Below are 10,029 nucleotides of genomic sequence, written 5' to 3' on the forward strand. Positions count from 1 at the left end.
GCCTATATGTGCTCAATAAAGATTAATATGTATAAGATGGATGTAAAATAATCCTTTCTGAATGGAGAACTGAAAGAAGAAGTCCACATAGAGCATCCTAAAGGTTTTCTACTTATCGACAAGAAGGATTATGTTTGCAGGTTAAAGAAGGTTTTGTATAGTCTCAAGCAGGCTCCTAGCGCATGGTATGCCCGTTTGGACAAGTATTTGCAGAAACAAGGATTCAAGAGAGGAAATGTTGATATCAATATATATATATATATATATATATATATATATATATATATATATATATATATATATATATATAGTGTTCCAATGACATGCAGAGTGAATTTGAGATGTCTTTACTTGGTGAATTGACTTTCTTCTTGGAACTTCAGATATTTTAGGAAGATGATGGCATATTCATCTCTCAAACCAAGTACATCAAATAAATTTTGAAAGGGTTCCAAATGGAAGATTGTAAACCAGTGAGAACTCCCATGGTGACCGATTGTAAGTTGAGAAAAAGCAATATATACAAGGAAGAAGATTAGAGACTGTATAGATTGATGATTGGAAACCTATTGTATGTGAAAGCTTCGATACATGATGTGATGCAGACAATTGGACACGTAGCACGTTTCCAAGTAGCACCAAAAGAATCCCATGTTATTGCAGTAAAAAGGATCTTAAAATATCTTAAGGGAACAATATATATCACAGTAGAAACATGTTGTACTCAGGTTCTAGAAACATGTTGTACTTAGGTTCTTTGGATGAAGAAAACTCCATAGGATCTCTAAGTAAAGTTTGATGAGTTGATTCCACTATTTTGTGACAACACCAACGCCGTAAGTCTCTCCAAGAATCTTGTAATGCATTCAAAAACCAAGCTAATCCCTATTAAATATCACTTTCTTCAGGAGCAGGTGGCAAAAAAGAATATCAAGATCGAATATATTGGAACAAAGGAGAAGATAACTAACATCTTCACCCAACCTCTACCTTGAGAGAACTTTTAGAATCTTCGACAAAAGCTTGGGATTTTATTATGTTCACAATGATATGCATTCCATCAAACTATGTAGATAGGGGGAGACAGGTATGTTGTAGGATGAAATAAGATGTTATCTTCTCAGGGGGGGTTATTGTTTGCCATTGATGTCAAAGGGGGAGAAAAATCAAGGAAAGAAGATCATAAGCATGGAGTAAGGGGGAGCAGTGATCATGGGGGGAGTACATGTATTTCCATCAATGACAAAGGGGGAGATTGTTAATGAAATATGGTTGTAATTGATGTCAACCCAAGCAACGCCAAAAGAAACCCCACCTTTGATGACAAAGATGATAATGAAAATCATGCCTTTTGGGGTAAAGATCACCTTCATTGGACGATTCTCATCATGTTGATTCCAACGGTATGCGACATGTAAAAATGATCCTAATGGTTTAAGAGATATGCCCAATCAAATTTGGTGCCCCCTTCTTGTGGTCAAAATCCACAAAATAAGATGATGTGGCAGCTCTTCATTGGTTAGTAATTTGCTTAAATAATAAGTCCAAGAAGGACTTTTATTAAAGGATTAAATTGAATATTTTGTGGAGTCGTTTCATGGGCATAAGAGTTTTTGGCTCCAAGTAAAATTCAAAATTAAATTTGAAATTTATCCTAAGGAAGGTTCCCTCCAAATATGTAATTCGACCTAAATGATTATGGGTTTTTTGGCTCCAAAAATTGAAATTGAAATTGAAATTTCCCTTCTAATCTACACAAGTTGTCTCCCTTAACTAAACCACTTCAACATCTATAAAAAGGCACTTGTCTTCTCCACAAATGCATGGATTCAACATTGATATGAAAGCAAGTAATAGAACATTGAAATCATTTATGACCTTGTGTAGTACCGGAGATCTGAAGATTGGTTGAAGATATGAAGCAATGTGTGGGGTTTTCTCTCTTTGTTTTGGTTAAAGGGTTTTGTTGGGTCTTATGTTTTTTCTAAGGGTTTTCAACCACCTGTAATAATGAAAATATGTGCCAAATTGTGATAGCCCTTGTGGATAAATTCATGCACAATTATGTGAAGACCATGCAGATATATTGAAGCAAGGCTCTATGGTTATTTGCACTCTTTATGAGTCCTTTACAACCCTCCTTTTGAGATAGAACTGAGGTACTATGTGAGCTTGGTTAAACAAACTTTTAGCCTCATTGCGGCAAGACATTCAACCCTGTGATAGGGAAATTCTTGGTTCATATTGATAAAATTTGTGGGATATGTATTTGCATTTGCGTGATCCATTTTGTCTAAAACTTTTGACCTCACAAGACACATATTTGAGGCACATCTTGGTGTATATCTGAGACATGTGTATAGGATCTACCCTGTGGCATAATGACCCTCTTAAAGACCTGAATCATTGCTACAACATATGAGGTTTGATCATCTTTGGATCAGGGCATCTCTAAGTAAGATTATTTGCATCTATGCAGCTTATCCTTTTGGTCCATTTCACTCAAGAAACAAGCACATGAACCTGACCTTCTAGATTACACATCCAACCCTCTTTGGATCCAATTTATGGCACGTATATGAGATCTTGCACAAAATTTTGAGTCGTTGATGAACCTAGGGCTGGCTAGTAAGGAATTGTTTTCATCTTATGCATTTTTTGGCCCTAATCACTGAAAAATCAAGGTATGTTTCAGAGTTCTTAGGGTTTGAACTTGATTGGCATTGACATATCAAATTGCCACTCCAGAAAACAAATTTTGCAGACCATTTTGGAGTTATTTTCTAGTCACATTAGATTTGTTAGCATTGGTTTTGTTTAGAGATAAATATTTGGTATGCTCCTTTAGTTTGTCAAAAATTTCTAAGATCATTCTAAGTTGAATTTGCTAGCATGTTAGTCTTTATTGGAGCAAGTTTATTTGTTTGTTGAGGCAAATTCACACCCTAATGAAAGAAATACCTCGGTTGAACTTATGTTAGAATATCTTTGGCACACCATTGTATTATTCGAGGAGTTTTCATAGTCTTAAGGAATGTCTAGAGTTTGATATTGTACTCATGCTCCACAATTCAGAAGCTTGACATTGGAACTTGAGTTAGAAACAAAACAAACAAAAGGAAAAGGGCAGTGGCCAATATTGTAAAAGATATCCTCTGGTGTATTTGTGGCATCATCAAATTTTAAGGCAACAATGGACACCTCTAGACCTTATTATTTCAGTCTTGAGAAGAAGCTTCCCTGCAACAATAAACACTCGGATAGAGGCATCATAATCCTAGTGGAAGAATATATCTTTAGGCAACCAATTTAAGGTACAAACGTTGTTCAAATTTTTGGTCAGTTACATTGTTACATCACTTGGCAACAATTTGAAGAAGTATGCTTTTCATTGAAAATCTAAAGAACACATTGGGGTCTCATTGAAAAATATTTATAGGTGGGTCATTTTCCCTAGTAAGAGAGCCCACAAATTTTTTCTCTATTTATATATATTTTCAGGGTGGTTGGGTGGTGTAAGGAAGGAGAGTGAAGCCTCCTTCAGGTTGTAGCCTGAAAATACTTCTCGGTGGTAGGATGGTGCTAGGGCAAGTTGGAGCTTGTAGGGTGTTGAAGCATCCTATTAGTTGTAGCTGATAAAACTAGGGTGTTGGAATGTCCTTCTAGTTGAAGCTAGTAAACCAAGGTGCAGGAGCATCCTTTGAGGAGTTGGAGCTACCTAATAACAAGGTATATTTTAAGGATTTAATATTTTTCCTGTATAGTTGTAGCTGATAAAACTAGGGTGTTGGAATGCCCTTCTAGTTGGAGCTGGTAAACCAAGGTGCAGGAGCGTCCTTTGAGGAGTTGGAGCTCCCTGATAACAAGGTATATTTTAAGGATTTAATATTTTTCCTATATATATATTATTGTAGGCGACTATTCTTGTTTTGAAAATTCATATGTATAGAATGTAGGCGAATATTCAATAAAAAACATGTAATTTACTATTAAAATTGGTAAATTTTTGACAAATATCATCCATTTAATCATATATATGTAAACAATAGGAAAATTTTAACCAAATTGGCAAATATTTTTTTCTTTAGAAAATGTCCCAAAAATAGGCGAGTTGCGAAATTTTGCCCCTAAAATTTTCCCTACCTAGTAAACTTGAATTCTTTTCTAGAGTACTAGGGAGTTGGGGCTTCCCTTTTAGTTGGACCTAAAGTATTATTGTACTCACAAAATATTAGAAAAGTGTTCAGTGGTTTTCCAAAAGGGTTTCCACTTAAAAAAAAATGTTGTGTACCACTCTTGTGATATGTTGTTGATTATTGTTCTCTTGTTCATGCTATGAAATATTTATAATTAACTAATTGTAAGTGAAATATTGATTCACCCCCTCTTAGTATTTCCAACAACAATATACAATTACAACATGCAAATGATATAAACAAATATTATAGAGAGTTAAAGGGAGTGATACTTATTCCCTAAAAGAGTACATTCAAGAGTTGACCATATGAATCAAGGATTTAAATGATAAAAAACAATAGAATGGTCAAGAAGTCCAAGATCTTGAAAAGAAACCATAAAAAAATGATGAAGAAGTTCCTTCATTAGAAGATATAAACTATATACAAAATACTAAAATCGAAGGGGACAAAGAAAGGGAAATTAGAGATTTAAACAAAACCATTTCATCAAAGATTTTTTGTTGCTGTAAAATTGAATGGAATTGGAGAAGCAACATACATAAATTCATAAATTTCAACATTAATTAAAGAGTTGCAACAACACATTAACAATATAAAAAGCACTCATAAAAAGTTTCTGAAAATACTAGTAAAAATTATCATCCAAAGATGAACAAATTTATCATTTGAGAAATCATAATAATACTTTACTTGTAGAAATGAAGAAGTTGAAGAATAAGAGGAAAACAAAAAAATCCAAACCATAGATAGGGGGACTAACATTGACTTGATCGACATGGAAAAACCTAATGTGTTGCCAATGAATTTGTATCAATGGAGGAGCCTCCAAGAGTTGAAATTGAAGATAAAACAACTTCAAGAGAAGGGATCAAAACTAGAAATGTGATTGTCATTACTAATGAAGTCTTATTAGTGGAAGAGTTTCCAAAATCCAAGATTAAGAAATAATTATGTGCTAAAGTGACATCAATGAATTTAGTAATGATTGACATACCATTGATCATCGCTAATGAAAGTTAGACTTCAGTCAAAGTATGTTGACATTCCAATAAATAAAAAAATATCAAATGCCATCATGATGACTCAAGTAAAGCATGACAAGATTAAGCCAAAGACTAACAAGGATAAACTTCTTAAGATACTCTATTGACATCCAAATCACTGAGTTGGTACTTTGCAAGAATCGATACACTGGTACCCTAAGGTACCTAACTAGAATCAATGGCGTGATTACATATTGAAGAATTGGAGAATCCATGTGCCTTGTAGTCAACAACAAATAATATCTAATCCAAAATTTTATCATCATAAAAGAATCCTCCTTGGATGGATTAATTAATTTTCGATGCACCAGTAATGTTCAAGGTTTCGAACATCATATTGCCTCATGTTCTCATCCTAATCAAATACGTGAAGGTACAAGAAGATGGTTTAGTTGCTTTCCTTTCCCATGCTTTGAGGACAAAAAAAACTTTTAAGGGGGGGAACTTGTAATATACTTAGGGTATATTACAACTAGAGTTATCATGTAGTAATCATTATTTATTAAATAATAATATTCATGTAATAGTTAGGACAATTATTATGAAATCACTATGTGTAATAATGATAAGTTGTGGCTTTTTCAAGGACGTGACATATCACCCACTACATGTGTACACATACGAATCTATTGTACTCAATCAAAATCAACACTATTATACATATTTGAATATAATAAATATTTGTTATTTGAAATGGATTTTGGAGTTACTTTACATATTCATGAAGTAGACTACTAGGCATGCTTCACCAACATTATGTTGACCAACACAACACCCCAATAATAGTCATTCTAATCTAGCTTAAAAGAAAACTAAAGCTAAGAGAATTTCCAAGGGTATAAATAAAAGACGCAAAAATAGCACAAGCCAACATCTTCAAAAGCTTGAAGGGAATGCCATAGAGAAGAGAGGAGCCACTAGTAGCTCTAACATAAATGAAGAATCAATTACCATTGTTCCTTATATGGGCATCTACAAGGGTACTTTCTCGCACTAGACTTATATTAACATACTAAAAAAATTATACCTAGTGAGATGCATAATGTGGAGAAATGCAATAACACCACCCTATAAGCCATAAAAAAAGAATTAAAACAATTGAACTATAACTATTTCTTCTTCTCCCAACCCTTCAAGGTTTAGACAAAGATTTTAGAGGATGATGTCATATAGAAGGACAACAATCAATCATTTAGAGTAAAAGCCATTGGAAAACGACAACACAACCATGAATCAGATCTTCCTCTTACAAATATATCTATATAATTTTTTAATAATTTATCTAAAATTCATTGAGTTAATTATTTGTAAACTAACATCATTTTAATATATGTGGAAATTTTTAATAATTTATCTAAAATTCATTGAGCTAATTATTTGTAAACTAACATCATTTTAATATATGTGGAAACTACAATACAACCATGTAACTAGATCTCATATCTCTCTTACAAATATATTTATGTAATTTTTTTGGGCTTATAGCCTAATATGGGATATATGTTGTCAAGTAATGTTACATTTAAAAATAGTAAAATAATACTTTAAATTAACAAATTAAAAATAGCAATAACAAAATAACAAAATAACAAAATCAATTAATGTCCACCACAATTAAAATACTTCAATTTGCACCTTAATTTTACATAACTTTATATAGAGATATAAAGAAACCTAAAGTAAAAAAAAAATAAAAAAATTACCTTTTAGTATGTTAACTACTTAATATGGAAATGACATGAAACAATATTATTGATATTAATTTATTTCATTTTTAACATGTAATTGATATATAAGGTTTTAAAATTATCAATAACAAATCAAATTTTAACATGGGTTATAAATAAAATATTTCAATGTGCACGCCAAGTAAAAGATTTTAACATGAAACATATATATAGAGAGAAAGATTGAGAGAATTCTTATACCATTAATGCATGTTTTTTAATTCAATGTATGAGGGAGATTTGTAATTATTTCAGTGGTTAATATATATTTGATATGTAGTATATTAGAAAATATTAATAAAATAATAATTAAATGTGTGCATATAAAAGATATGAAGGGACATGTTTTAACATTTTAATGTGGAGAACGTGAATTATAAATAAAATGTTTCAAAGTCAAATACATATATATTATACCAGATCCATCTTAACTCCGGATTTACCAAGATTTAGGATCAAATCTCTTTTCACTCTAAAAGAAGTTTGATTGGATCCCTTCAAGTGATTGGTAAATATGGAGTTAAGATAGATCTAGACTAATTTAAATAATATGGAGGAAAACAATAACACAACTCTGTAAACCATATTTTTTTTAAATTTGTTCTTCCTTTACTCATACAAAATTTAAACAAGATTAAAAAACAACAACATGCGATAATCATTGAAAATATAAAACCATTGAACAACAATAACACAACCATAAAATTAAATATTTCTTCCTCTTGATAATAATTTACAAACTAACATCTTTTTAATATATATATATATAAGCGCAACAACACAACCATAAAATCAAATCCCATCACACTCTATTAGAAATAATTATATAATTATAATTCATTAACTTAATAAATAGTTTATCTAAAATTCATTTAGATAATTATTTGACATATGTAAAAGAAACCCACAACCATAAAACAAAGTACTCTTGATATGAATTTTATACTCTATTTTATTATTAAAAAACATAGTTCGTGTGTGCAACCTCGTAAGGAACCTTTGACCTGTATATAACTATTTTTGGCTACAAGGAAGTTTCAACTTAATTTAAAAAAAATTCAAACAATACTATGACGCAAGGATTAATAATAATACAAAAGTTTATCTCCAAAACATTTTATTTCGAAAACTAGAAAACAACATAAACGTTGGAGCACCAATGCGATGAGCTGACGTGTATAATAGTCAGTTACCCATCATTTTCATTTCGCTGACGTGTGCATTGGTTGGTTATTCATTGAATTTAAAAAGTATTAATAACGACGTTCGTTTTTATTAAGCCAAAAAAAGTTTTAAAAGGGAAAAAAAACATCACGAAAAGATCTAATGTGACCCCGACCCCAGAGAATGGCGACGGGGCGCGCGGTATGATAGGGGCGGTCGTGGATTTAAAAAGAGTTCGAGAAATTCTGGGAGAGCGTGTGCTGATTTGGCGAGTTTAAAAAACAGAGCTAGAGAGTGGGGTTGCGGATTTAAGACATTTGTTATTAGCGGCTCTTACCATATGTTATTCTGTAGCTTTTCTGCGGGAGCTGGCTGTCGAAGCACCACAGTTTGCACGGGAATTTGCTGTCGAAGCAGGAGATTAGAGAATGCCTTCTGAAGCGATGTGAATTTAAGGAGGTTGGGCTAAAGTCGGTCCGGTATTCTGCAGAAAGATTTCTACAGAAAAAGCTCTTACCATATGTTATTCTGTAGCTTTTCTGCGGGAGCTGGCTGTCGAAGCACCACAGTTTGCACGGGAATTTGCTGTCGAAGCAGGAGATTAGAGAATGCCTTCTGAAGCGATGTGAATTTAAGGAGGTTGGGCTAAAGTCGGTCTGGTATTCTGCAGAAAGATTTCTACAGAAAAATATTGTGGGACGTCCTATTGGAAGAGGGTTTGAAAGAGGAATCTGAAGATTTTGATGTTAATCAGTGGAGTTTCAAAGCGTCAGAGACTCACAAGAAATGTCCAGGGTAAAACATAAGACCAATTGGAAGCCCATAGAGGTGAGGAGCTTTATCTCTGTAAGGAGAAATAAAACATAGTATTGGAAGAGGGTTTGAAAGAGGAATTTGATGTTCAAATATCAGTGGAGTTTCAAAGCGTCAGACTCACAGGAAGAATATCCAGGGTAAAACATAACAGCAATTGGAACCCATGGAGGTGAGGAGCTTTTCTCTTTGTAAGGAGAAATGATAACATATCATGTATTGGGTATTTGAAATGAATGTTGAGTATGACGGTTTTGTTATCTTGGTTGGTCATTGCAGGCTGTGCTACCTCCTATGCCCGTGCTCTAGCCGCCTTCGCTATTGGATCAAAGTCAATTTCCTTCGTCTCTGCAGTTGCTGGTCCAGGCTAAGATGCATGATAAATTGGGGTCTGCTGGGACTAAAATAGAGGATGAAGAGTTAGTTTCCAGTGTGTTGAATGGACTTCAGGCTTTAGCACCGTATGTGCTCGTAAGTATGATCCCTGCCTGAATATAATTCAGTCCGTGCATGACCAATTAATTACAGTATATGGTGTATTGGGTATTTTTTTTTTTTGCTTTTGTGTGTTTATAGGGAATATGATTTGGAATAATGTTGAGCATGCGGGTTTTGTTATCTTGGTTTTCTACCACAATGACCAGGATATGATGGGGAGGTTGAGGTACGTTTAGGTGGAAAATTGAAATAGAAACGACTCCACAGGGAAAGAAGGTTAGCTTCGTTTTTGAGCGGGTTTTGTTATCTTGGTTTTCTACCACAATGACCAGGATATGATGGGGAGGTTGAGGTACGTTTAGGTGGAAAATTGAAATAGAAACGACTCCACAGGGAAAGAAGGTTAGCTTCGTTTTTGAGTTAGTTGCAGTAAGAATATCTAGTTCATACTGATGTACGTGATTATTATACGATGAATCTGAATTATATATATAGAAGTACTCATAAGGATAACGAGAATCAAGCGTGGGTAATTGCCTTGAGCATGTACCTATGGTGTCGCCCCTTTCCCAAACAGAGCCCACATCGGATGAGAGCCTGTTCTGGAATGGGTGGTGTAGTTTGGGAAATGGGTGCACCTAACAC

General features: G+C 33.4%; 1 long non-coding RNA gene across 1 annotated transcript; it reads left to right on the plus strand.

The window, feature by feature from the left end:
* Positions 1–8,421: 8,421 nt before the first annotated feature.
* LOC149161798 (uncharacterized) lies at positions 8,422–9,319 on the plus strand. The gene is made up of 2 exons (XR_016261516.1): positions 8,422–9,118; positions 9,226–9,319. It is a non-coding gene; the product is annotated as an uncharacterized LOC149161798 (long non-coding RNA).
* Positions 9,320–10,029: the final 710 nt, after the last annotated feature.

This window comes from Pinus tabuliformis, chromosome 5_2, assembly GCF_031772625.1.
Source record: "Pinus tabuliformis cultivar Carrire ecotype Pingquan chromosome 5_2, CPIR1, whole genome shotgun sequence".
NCBI classification, from domain to species: Eukaryota; Viridiplantae; Streptophyta; class Pinopsida; order Pinales; family Pinaceae; genus Pinus; species Pinus tabuliformis.